The sequence below is a fragment of the Bufo bufo genome, chromosome 1, assembly GCF_905171765.1.
Source record: "Bufo bufo chromosome 1, aBufBuf1.1, whole genome shotgun sequence".
In the NCBI taxonomy this organism is placed as follows: Eukaryota; Metazoa; Chordata; class Amphibia; order Anura; family Bufonidae; genus Bufo; species Bufo bufo.
Genome location: NC_053389.1, coordinates 328,153,715 through 328,166,356, shown reverse-complemented (window position 1 = coordinate 328,166,356; position 12,642 = coordinate 328,153,715). Strand labels below are relative to the sequence as shown.

The 12,642-nt window shown below is 44.2% G+C and overlaps 1 long non-coding RNA gene across 1 annotated transcript; it reads left to right on the top strand.

Moving 5' to 3' along the window:
* Positions 1-2,854: 2,854 nt before the first annotated feature.
* On the top strand, positions 2,855-12,252 carry LOC121009156. The gene is made up of 3 exons (XR_005780710.1): positions 2,855-2,864; positions 7,099-7,104; positions 12,122-12,252. It is a non-coding gene; the product is annotated as an uncharacterized LOC121009156 (long non-coding RNA).
* Positions 12,253-12,642: the final 390 nt, after the last annotated feature.

Here is a 12,642-nt window from a genome sequence, read left to right as displayed (position 1 = left end):
GACCAGAACACACTTAGGTAACAATAGGTGCTCGGCGGCACCAAAAAAAGGTAACCAGGTGGTCCTACCACTCTGATGAGATGCTCCTTGGTACAGCGATTGCCTCACCGGTGTTAGATGATGAACGTACACCGTTGCTAGAGGCAGTTGCCACAGGGTTAGGGACGCTAGGCTATCTAGCCCTAGTGATGCCCTAGGGAACCTACACTGGCCTAGGTGACCTGATCACGGGCCCCCGTGACCAGGCACAGTCAGGAACCTAACCCTGGAATTAATGCGCCCTATAAAGCCCTTTCCTGCCTAGTCCCTACACGCATGTTTCGCTACACAGATGAGTGTAAAGCTCATCAGGGAAAACAAGGGAGCTTGGGCTATTTAGCTGAGCCGGGTACACAGGCAACGGTGTCAGCCGTGTCCCCTAAATAGCAAAGTAGTATGTCCACGATCCTGATATGGATTCAAGTGGACAAGCTGGCAGTAAAGAAGGAAAAAGGACCCCTGATACTCGACCCCCCTCCTCCTACCAAAGTACTGGCGCATGGACTGATGTAGCCTGAGGCAGCGGCGAATACCGCCACCTTTTGAAACACCGGCTTGGCTAGGCTAAGACACTCCTACATCACCTAATGGTGCGGGTCACGCCCGCGCATGCGCGGGGAAGTATATCGCATTGCAAGAAGGGGAGGTCGCTGGGCCATTTATATGGATACACCTTAATAAAATGGGAATGGTTGGTGATATTAACTTCCTGTTTGTGGCACATTAGTATATGTGAGGGGGGGGGAACTTTTCAAGATGGGTGGTGACCATGGTGGCCATTTTAAAGTTGGCCATTTTGAATCCAACTTTTGTTTTTTCAATAGGAAGAGGGTCATGTGACATATCAAACTTATTGGGAATTTCACAAGAAAAACAATGGTGTGCTTGGTTTTAGCGTAAGATTCTCTTTGTTTACAGCCATTGACATGTCGCCGAGGTTAACACGTGAGGATCTGATAGAAATTGTGTTGATGTCTGGTGAACGCAGTAACCGGGTCATTGCAGCAGATTTCATAGAAAGACACCCTACGAGACCACCCATCTCCCATGCTAAGTTTCGTGAAACTAGTTCAGTGTTGGATTTGCCAAAATGTGTACGCATGAAATCTGTCTCTAATGAAGAAACATCAGTGGCTGTCCTAGCTTCATTCAGCAAGAGCCCACAGCGTAGCACTCGCTGCATGTCACTGGAGAGTGGCATAAGTCGAACATCCCTTCAGCGGATATTAGCTACTCACAAATGGCACCCTTACAAACTCCAGCTACTGCAGCATCTCAACAAGGATGACCCAAATCGGCGCACTGAATTGGCAGAATGGGCAAAACAAAAATTGGAACAGGACCCTCAGTTTACGCAGAAGATTTTGTTCAGTGATGAGGCAAACTTTTATGTGAATGGTGAAGTTAACAAACAAAAGGGCAGTAATGGCCTCCCATTCCTCCTTAGTACAGTTATTAGACAGGGGGAATAGTGACACTTTTTTTTAGGTCTGCAGACGCAAGTTGGAGGAAAACATCCAGACAAGATATATCACTGGAGGGAGGCATCTTAGTGCTTTTATTTCTGAGTGTGGTGAATGGACCCACACCAGTTGAACCACCATCCGTTTCCTCCAAGCTATGTAGCAACCTGACGTCAGACAATAAACTTAAAAGAATCCCCACTTCCTGACACTGACGCTCATCCATATTTTAAAAAAATTTGTGCCACCTGAGTTTGCAGATGAAAAGATGTAAAAGGGTATGGGGTCGTTTGATCTAAAAAACTCTGTGATTGTCCTCTACCTCTACCCCCTCTCCCCCTACCCCTTCTGTATGGGTTTTTGTTTCTCCTAGTGGATGTGCTTGTTTGCTCACGTTCGCTGTCTGAGAGGTCGGTCTCAGTGGTAGACAATTCCGAAACCACCTCTCTGACAGTGACCTTCTCCTTGAGAACAGAGTACGCCTTGTTCTCTTTAAATTCAGCAAGGTCCTTGGTAAATTGCCTGTGCTTCCGTTCTCTAAGGTAGAATTGATACTTTTCTATGGAAGCCTGCAATTGTTTTTCTTTATTATTGAAGTCAGGGTCTTGGGTAAAGGTTTTTGTAACTTCAATCTGCTCTCAGATTGATCTGTTGCTTCTCAGTATAATTTACAAACTGTAGAAAAGGCACTTTGTATACTTTGTGATCGAAATGCTATTGTTGGGCTGCTGTTTGCAGGTTGCTGCAGAGTCAGTGGTCACCATGTTGTCCTGAGCCAATTTAGAGTAGGGACCCTCTCAAAAGAGTTCACCTTGACGTGGTGAATGGGCTTATGCATTTTGACCAAAAAGTACTGTATACAAAGTATCTCATACGGGTTTTAAATTATAAAAAAGCGTGTAATATACAGCGGCTCACCCTCGCTACGTACGGATAGGTGCTCACCCTCTAGTCCTACCCTCAGGACTCAAAGGATAAAGAAATATGTAGAAGATTGAGGGGGCACTCACACAAGGGATCACTAGATAAATGTGGTACAGATATTTATTAATAATATTAAGAACATCCCCTAAAAATCATTAAAACATAAATAAAATATATATGCACTGACAGTATTCACTGAAATAGTTCACTGACAATATTCACTGACACCAGACTCTAAGGATGAATATGGGATTGCCGACAATGTAATATAATGACACGGTAATTGTCCCAATATAAGTTCTGTTCCACCCAGGTGCAGGGATGAAGTCAATGATAATGCAATAAATACCGGCCTATTTGGAGCGGTGATAGTGCTAGTGTCCCTTTGTCCGTTTAGGACATACAGAGGTAGGTGGCAAGTTTGGAGACTGAACTCCAGTACTTACAGTCTCTTTGTCGCTTGCAGTACTCCGGTCTAACCCTTCCTGGCTGGCTCTATGCAGCGCTGATATCCCAGGCGGCCGTGCACTCACCGCGTCCTGCGTTGTGCACTCGGCCAAGACGTGGCGTCCCACGTGACCTGGTTCTTTAGGGTGCCGGCTGGACGCTGCGCTGACGTCACTGGTGTGCGACGTTAGCCTCCGATACTGTGCTGGAGCGCAATTTCATATGCCAATATCTTTAAAGTGAAGAGCTTGTTTCTTCTTTTCCAGAATCCACGCTCACTCTGTCTATGCCAGACGCGTTTCAGGGTCATACACCCCTTCCTCAGTGGCCAACTGAGTGAGTGGATTCTCACTCCTTATATGTGGGTTGTTGAATTTCCCACAATCCCACTTTTCTGGGCTTCACCTAATAGGTGGGGTGGATCACATTGTTGCTTAATTGTATCACTATTCACAGCACACTATAGCTTATTTAAAACATAATTAAATGAATTTTATAACCATAAATACCATTTCATATATTTATTAACAATGAAAATAAACATAAAAACAGGTTCATGGAGAGGGCTCAACGGTCAGAATGACATTTTGGAGAAAATCGCACATAAAACGCATCCAAACCGCATTCAGTGTGAACTGCGCCATATGTGCGGTTTCACTATTTTGCTACTTTGCAGGGTATTAGAATGGAGCCTATCCATGTATATTGTTTTGGCATACATTGATTGTTGATTTAGTTGCCAGATTTATTAATTGTGTTTCAGAGGAGCCTTCCAGTGAGGAGGGGAGATCACAGCGCTGATAGTCAGCGTGCTGCGATTTCCCATCCCCACCGGACGACCCCCCGATATTCATAGAAACCCAAATACCTCCATCTCGGCATTGAGACCTCTGGGAACGATAGTGTCAAATTCAAAGATTCTGCGGGATTCTTGCCTAGACATGTGGGCAATGTGGTTGCCCCCTCTCCATAGTTTTTTGACCCTTTCTATAGCTGTGAATCTAAGGCTGATTGGATCACAATTGTGTTGAACTTTGAAGTGCTTTGATAGGGAGTGTGTCTCTAGGCCTTTTTTGATATTTGCCACATATTTTCATATACAAAAGAAAAAATAACCAAAAATAACATATACAAGGGCCAATAATTTAGCAGGCAAAGTAGCCCCAACTGTTAAAGTGAATAAGGACAATCAGAAACAAGCCAGCTGGCTGACAATAAATGGGTTCTTTAAGTGTGGCAGGTGTGCGAATTGCAAAATAACAAGTTTCCCCAAAAAAACTACTGCAGTGGTGTCCACAGTCAACTCCTTTAGTCTAGAAATACAAGAGTGCTTAACCTGTGATTCAACTGATGTTATCTATGTATTGGAATGTGGATGTAGGAAACAGTACATAGGTAGGACAAAAAGAACACTTAAAAAGAGGGTAGCGGAACATGTGGCAAATATCAAAAAAGGCCTAGAGACACACTCCCTATCAAAGCACTTCAAAGTTCAACACAATTGTGACCCAATCAGCCTTAGATTCACAGCTATAGAAAGGGTCAAAAAACTATGGAGAGGGGGCAACCACATTGCCCACATGTCTAGGCAAGAATCCCGCAGAATCTTTGAATTTGACACTATCGTTCCCAGAGGTCTCAATGCCGAGATGGAGGTATTTGGGTTTCTATGAATATCGGGGGGTCGTCCGGTGGGGATGGGAAATCGCAGCACGCTGACTATCAGCGCTGTGATCTCCCCTCCTCACTGGAAGGCTCCTCTGAAACACAATTAATAAATCTGGCAACTAAATCAACAATCAATGTATGCCAAAACAATATACATGGATAGGCTCCATTCTAATACCCTGCAAAGTAGCAAAATAGTGAAACCGCACATATGGCGCAGTTCACACTGAATGCGGTTTGGATGCGTTTTATGTGCGATTTTCTCCAAAATGTCATTCTGACCGTTGAGCCCTCTCCATGAACCTGTTTTTATGTTTATTTTCATTGTTAATAAATATATGAAATGGTATTTATGGTTATAAAATTCATTTAATTATGTTTTAAATAAGCTATAGTGTGCTGTGAATAGTGATACAATTAAGCAACAATGTGATCCACCCCACCTATTAGGTGAAGCCCAGAAAAGTGGGATTGTGGGAAATTCAACAACCCACATATAAGGAGTGAGAATCCACTCACTCAGTTGGCCACTGAGGAAGGGGTGTATGACCCTGAAACGCGTCTGGCATAGACAGAGTGAGCGTGGATTCTGGAAAAGAAGAAACAAGCTCTTCACTTTAAAGATATTGGCATATGAAATTGCGCTCCAGCACAGTATCGGAGGCTAACGTCGCACACCAGTGACGTCAGCGCAGCGTCCAGCCGGCACCCTAAAGAACCAGGTCACGTGGGACGCCACGTCTTGGCCGAGTGCACAACGCAGGACGCGGTGAGTGCACGGCCGCCTGGGATATCAGCGCTGCATAGAGCCAGCCAGGAAGGGTTAGACCGGAGTACTGCAAGCGACAAAGAGACTGTAAGTACTGGAGTTCAGTCTCCAAACTTGCCACCTACCTCTGTATGTCCTAAACGGACAAAGGGACACTAGCACTATCACCGCTCCAAATAGGCCGGTATTTATTGCATTATCATTGACTTCATCCCTGCACCTGGGTGGAACAGAACTTATATTGGGACAATTACCGTGTCATTATATTACATTGTCGGCAATCCCATATTCATCCTTAGAGTCTGGTGTCAGTGAATATTGTCAGTGAACTATTTCAGTGAATACTGTCAGTGCATATATATTTTATTTATGTTTTAATGATTTTTAGGGGATGTTCTTAATATTATTAATAAATATCTGTACCACATTTATCTAGTGATCCCTTGTGTGAGTGCCCCCTCAATCTTCTACAGGGTTTTAAATTATACTGAGAAGCAAAAGTGCATAGCATAGCAACAGTGCATAGCATGTAAATCCATACTTTTTTCTTTATGTCAGAATAAAACAAATTTATTACTGCTAGGAACACTTTTAACTTTAAGTATAATAAAGGGAATCTTTCACCATGATAATAAATTATTATTTGCAGTACTATATGATTAATACTGCAAAAAAAGAGTCTGGATTGCTATTTTTAAAATTTCCTTATGGCACCCTGTTCTCCTGCTGTCATCACTGAAAGCTGTACTGTATATACAGTCCATACTGCTGTGCCATGATAACATATTGGAGAGGACTCCTGTGTGCATGCACAGCAACCCTGACAATGTATTTCAAAGCAGCTTTGAGCGCTGACACGGGGGGACTTGGCATCAGTAGGAGAATAAAAATAGTCACCTGGACTTCTTCACAGTACTACTCATAAAGTACTGAAGATCATACTTCAAAATCGTGGTGATAGATTCCCTTTAAAGATGCCCACATAGGGCTATACACTTCTAGCAAGTAAGACTACTTTCACACTAGCGTTTTTGCTGGATCCGGCAGGTTTCAGCAAAAACACTTTCGTTACTGATAACTGACAACCATCTGCATCTAATTGTATTATCTTTAACATGGCCAAGACGGATCTGTCATGAACTCCATTGAAAGTAAATGGGGGACAGATGCGTTTTCTATCGTGTCAGATTGTGTCAGAGAAAACGGATCCGTCCCCATTGACCTGTATTGTGGGTCATGACGAATCCATCTTGCTCCGCATCTCAGGAGGGAAAGCAAACCGCAGCATGCTACAGTTTGCTCTCCGTAATTTAGAACGAAATGGAATGCATTTTGGAGCATTCAATTTTGGTTAGTTACATTTTGTCCCTATTGACAATGAATGGGGACAAAACTGAAGCGTTTTATCTGGTATTGAGACTCTATGACGGATCTCAATACCGGAAAACATTAACGCCTTCAGCCCCACCAGCATACAATCCCATGTAAGACACATCACTCCCCACCTTTAGCCCCTCCAGCATACAGTCCCATGTAAGTAATATCACACTCCCTCTCTTTGCCGTCTGCGTTCAGCACCTCCAGCATACAGTCCCATGTAAGACACATCACACCCCTGCCTTCCAGCCCTTCTTGCAAATAGTCCCATGTAAAATGCATCACTCGTCCTGCCTTCAGCCCCTCCAGCATACAGTCTCATGTAACATACATCACTCCCCCTGCCTTCTGCCCCTCCAGCATACAGTCCCATGTAAAATACATCACTCCCCCTGCCTTCAGCTCCTCTAGAATACAGTCCCATGTAAGATACATCACTCTCCTGCCTTCAGCCCCTCCAGCACATAGCCCCATGTAATATACAACCCCCCCTGCCATCAGCCCCTCCAGCATACAGTCCCATGTAAGACACATCACTTCCCTGCCTTAGCCCGTCCAGCATACAGTCCCATGTAAAATACATTACTCCCTGCCTTCATCCCCTCTAACATACAGTCCCATGTAAAATACTAAACTCCCCCGCCTTCAGCCCCTCTGGCATACAGCCCATGTAAATAATATCACCATCCCTCTCTTCACCGCTGGCTTTCAGACCCTCCAGCATACAGTCCTATAAGATACATCACTCCCCCTGCCTTCTAGCCCTTCTTGCAAACAGTCCCATGTAAAATTCACCACTCTTCCTGCCTTCAGCCCCTCCAACATACAGTCCCATGTAAAATAATATCATCCCCCCGCCTTCAGCTCCTCCAGCATACAGTCCCATGTAAATAATATCACCCCCACTACCCTCTCTTCAGACCCCTCTAACCTACAGTCTCCAGTACAAGGATTATTCCTCGTAATATGAAGAAAAAACAGAAAGGTCCAGCTGTTAAAATCCAATTTTCTTTATTCCAGCCGTCAATTTTTTTCCCATACACAGGACAGTAGTACACAGTCTACGCGTTTCGGACTCACAGATTACAGTCCTTACTCAGGACAAATGTGCTCTACAAATGTCACTCCATATAAACCCTCCTGACTCCCATCAAACATCGGGAGGCTAAGCAGGCTCACCTGTAGTAGGCGGTTGGACATTCACCACACTCATTAACCCTTCACCTACAGAAAAAAAAACCATATACAATAAATACAATAAAATAACTTTTTTTCATTGAGGCCCCGCCCCCTGTATGATGAGACTCTGCCTCTTCCCTCAACATCATACATCCTAGGAGCAACTGCATTCTAGTCACTACGGTCGCTCTACTGCCTCATATGCTTCAGGCCACTAGCCTAAAGCCTATGAGGAAGAACGGGGGGGACGGGAACCATAGGCTCCTGTGGCCCTCATTGAAGTGCTTGCTGCATGGCACCCCCTGCAATTTAGCACCCGGGGCAATGCCCCCCCCTCCCCCCGAGCTACGCCACTGGATCTTAAATCAGACCCCAATGTTAATTAGACCATAGCTCAGATACCCAATGTTAATCAAACCCCAAATCAGACATCAGATCAGACCCCCAATGTTAATCAGACCCCAATTGTCACAGCCACTATCTCTGGCTGTGACCTTCCGTCCTTGCTTGTTCGGCGCTCCTCGCTGAAGTTTTGTTTCTGTGTGTTATTTGTGGTTCTGTATGGGTTAACTCCCCTGTGTTCCTATTAGGAGTTAATCCTCTCTGTCTGCTCCATGGGTGTGGCCTCTCTGCTGCACCCATGGAACCTGTATATAAGGCTGAGGTTTCCTCAGTTCTGGGTCTGCTCTCCTGGTGTGTGTTGTCTTGTCCTGCTCCTTGTTTGTACTACTATCCCATGCTGCTGACCCATGGGATCCGTGTCTGTCTGTGGGTTTCCTACTTGATCATTGATGTCCTCTTTCCTGTGTTTCTGTTATCTGTTCTCCCAGTTATGATTTAGTTACCTTGTGTGTATTCATGTCTCTGTTTAGCAAGCCCTTGCTGCACCTTTCTTTGCAGCAGAGTGCCATGGGTAAGGCCATGCAGTTTACTACTGGTGGAGCAAGTCCTTCTCTGCTCATTGTCACTCCTGTTTCCTTGCTATGTACTCCTGCTTGTGTTATTAGTTGCCCTGTTTGTATTTGCCTGTCTATGTTATGTATGCCTATGTGCCGTCGGTACCTTCTGGTACCTGTTGTCCATTCGTTCCTGCTGTCACTGTCTAGTTCACGCTCCAGAGTGGACCCTGGCAACTTCCTGCTGCAAAGCCTAACCCTACCATCTGGGGCCCTAGTGAATACCAGGAGTTGCTTAGTCACTCCCCTCTGGAGTATTACTAGACAGTGGTGCAGTGGGGGTTTTCTCCCATTGTGCTGAAGGTACATAGAGCTCATGTTTTGTCTGTGCTGCCTTCCCTGGTTTTTGTTTGTGCAATAAACTCTTGTGTGTCTGTACCTGATTTCCGTTTGTTTATTGCTTGACGATGCGGTGGTCTCTCCTGGGACCTCCTACTCGTGACACCAATCAGAACTAAGAGCAGACCCCCAATGTTAATTAGACCCCAGCTCAGAGCCCCCAATCAGACCTCAGATCAGACCCCCAATGTTAGTCAGACCCCCCAATCAGACCTCAGATCAGACTCACAATGTTAGTCAGACCCCCAATCAGATCTCAGATCAGACCTCCAATGTTAATTATACCCCAGGCCCCCAATGTTAATCAAATCTCACATCAGACAAAAAATAAAAAAAATATCAACTTGTCTCTCCTGTGCCGCCGCTGCTCCTGAGATCTAGTGTTTTTTCTGCTCTTCATGCCACGTTGTGCTGTGACTCGACATTGCACAGTGTGAAGTCACAGAGTGCACCTAAATCCTCATGCTGTACCAAGGTCACAGCACAAAGTGCAGCACCGGGAGCACTGTATTCAGTCCTACTGAACTAATGAGCATGGCCAGACCCACTGTGGCAATGGTACGTACCTGATCCCTGCCTCTGATGTCTGGCTCCGCCAATCCCCACCAATGTCCACGCATCAACATCCTGTTTGATATAGGTCATGTGACTGCTGCAGCCAATAACTGGCTACAGCGGTGATGTATCTGTCATGCATCATGTGACCTCGTGACATGATGCATGGGTGACATGTCACCTCTGTGGCCAGTCATTGGCTGCAATGGTCATGTGACCCGCTTCAAATAGGATGTTGACATGGAGAGACCCAGGACCTGCAGAGTAGATGGGGCAGCAATAAAGCCAAAACCCAGCGGTGGGTATCAGGTATGTATGATTACCAACGCAGGTCCAGCCATGCTGTAGGTTCTGTAGAAAAGGTCCCCAGGGGTGAGTAACCGTTTTAAGCAGCAAATCAGTCCCAAACCATGATGTTCCCTCAACCATGCTTCATAATTGGGATGAGGGTTTGGTGTTAGTGTATAGTTTTTTCCATTACAAAGTTATAATGAAAAGAAACGAGTGCACCATGTCCTCCTATATCGTTGATTAGCACTCAATAAAATAAATTAATCTGCCTGTGTAATAGTTTCACAGACTATGAGTTTAATTTATTATACAACTTGTGGCACTTTTCTGGCATAAAATGAAACTTTTGGTACATGAAGGTTCTGGGTAAAAATGTATATATATATTTTCAATTTTATCCAGCTCTTAACATTTTGACACAGCTGCATCCAGTGGGTGGCTGTATCTGCATCAAAACAGAAATTTATATTCTGGGAGCACAGAGGAGTAGCCAGGGACAGGGAGTGAAAGAGTAGGAAGCCAGTGCCAGGAAGCAACTAAATACTGTATTCTTCCATTTAAAGGTCTGACCAAGCGGAGGGGAGGGTACAATCCATTTAAAGTTGGATTAAATAACAATGAGGTCTTGATTTTCCAAAACTGGTGCAAAGGTAAACTGGCTTATATGTGAATAGCTACAAATCCGATTCAACATTTCACTTTTATGAGCTTACTGTGAAACTAAAAGGTTCAACCAGATTGGTGATATGGGCACGAAACAGGGGCATAACTATAGGGGGTGCAGAGGTAGCAGTCGCTACCGCCCCCAGGAGCCTGAAGGGGCCCAAAGACCCTTATGCCACATAAAAAGACACTGGCATTATAGAAAGTGCATGCTGGTCAAGTTGGCTGGAAGGGGTTAGGCCAAGAATTTGGCATGTCAGGGGTGAGGGTGAGGTTTTTGCCTCAGGCAGCACGAAGGCTATGTGCTTCCCTGGCCACAAAGCACTGAGGGAAGGGGGGGCCCAAGATGAACTCTAGCACCAGGGCCTATGATCCCATACTTACGCCCCTGGCACCAAATATTGTCTTGTAGCCTGGACATGCTCAGCAAGGATCTCAATACTTAAAGCTAACAGGCACAAAGGTGTTCATGTATAGAAAGCGAATAATATAGATCACACGTGGCCAGAAGTAAGAAATGAACTCCCAATAAGATAACACAGTGGTATGTATGTACACCACTATTGCAGTAGCTCCAATGAGTAACATGACAGCCCAGAAACTAGAAAAACAAGTAAACTAAAGTGTTCAGCATCCAGATCAAATCAGTAAATGCCACAAATAGCGTCCATCTGCCACAGAACTGCTGAACATGATTTCTGTTGCACAACTATAGATAAATACAAGATGATAATTTTCAAATAAACCTTCTGATGTTGCCTGGAACACTGTGAAAATAAATAAAATAAGTATTTAAATCCACCAGGGGAGCATTAACTATTAATGGGGTCACCTCTGCTTCAGTTAGCTAAATCACTGACCTTGTTATATATGATTCATAGATCTGCAAAGGATATCACACAATAATTGCAGTATGAGAGCTACTGTAACCATTGAACTTGTCATTAAGAATAAGTGATGATTCCACAAGCAAATTTGCATTTACTGTACTAATGATTCCAGGTTTCAGCAGTAAATCAGAAGGAAGTTTCTTTCCTGCTTTACTGGAAAAAGAAGTAATACTGACATAAAAGTGAAACATGTTGACATTCACAATTCCAGTTTGTAGTAGACTAACATTTACACAGAGAACAAAGTGAACAAATCAATATCTGAAATTATGATTTAATACTAGGAATGGTGCAACTTTAGACTATGGATTTGTATACTTACTGTACTTGTTTATAGGATTATATCCATGTGTATACAATGTATACTAATAAATTATACATTCTGCATTGTTTCTTTATGTTTATTTTGCTGACATACATAGTTTGTAAGGCTGAAAAAATACATCTGTCCATCCAGTTCAGCCTGTTATCCTGCAAGTTGATCCAGAGGAAGGCAAAAAACCTTGTGAGGTAGAAGTCAGTTTTCCTTATTTTAGGGGGGAAAATAGTTTCTCGACTTAGGCAATCAGAATAACTCCCTGGATCAATGACCTCTCCAGAAATCTAATAACAATAATCTGTAATATTATTACATTCCAGAAATACATCCAGGTCCCTCTTGAACTATTTTAGTGAGTTCACCGTCTCCACCTTTTAGCCAGAGTTTCACTGCTCTTACCATAAAGAATCCTTTTCTATGTTTGTGTACAAACCTTCTTTCCTCCAGACGCAGAGGATGTCCCCTCGTCACAGTTACAGTCCTGGGGATAAATAGCTGATGGGATAGATCTCTGTACTGACCCCTGAAATATTTATACATACAGCCTGAGGTCTATGCGTTAGTGAAATCCTGGGGCAGGCGTGCCCAATGACGTCATTGCGCGTGCCTGTGACGGGACACCTATGTCCAGCCTCTGCGAGCAAGCGCCTGGACATAGGTGAGTATTTAGCTTCTTTTTTTTTTTATGTGCCAACTTGGGGGGACGCAGGAGGACATGTGGGGGAAAAATATTATGGTGGGATACAGTGTGGGGGCAAATTAT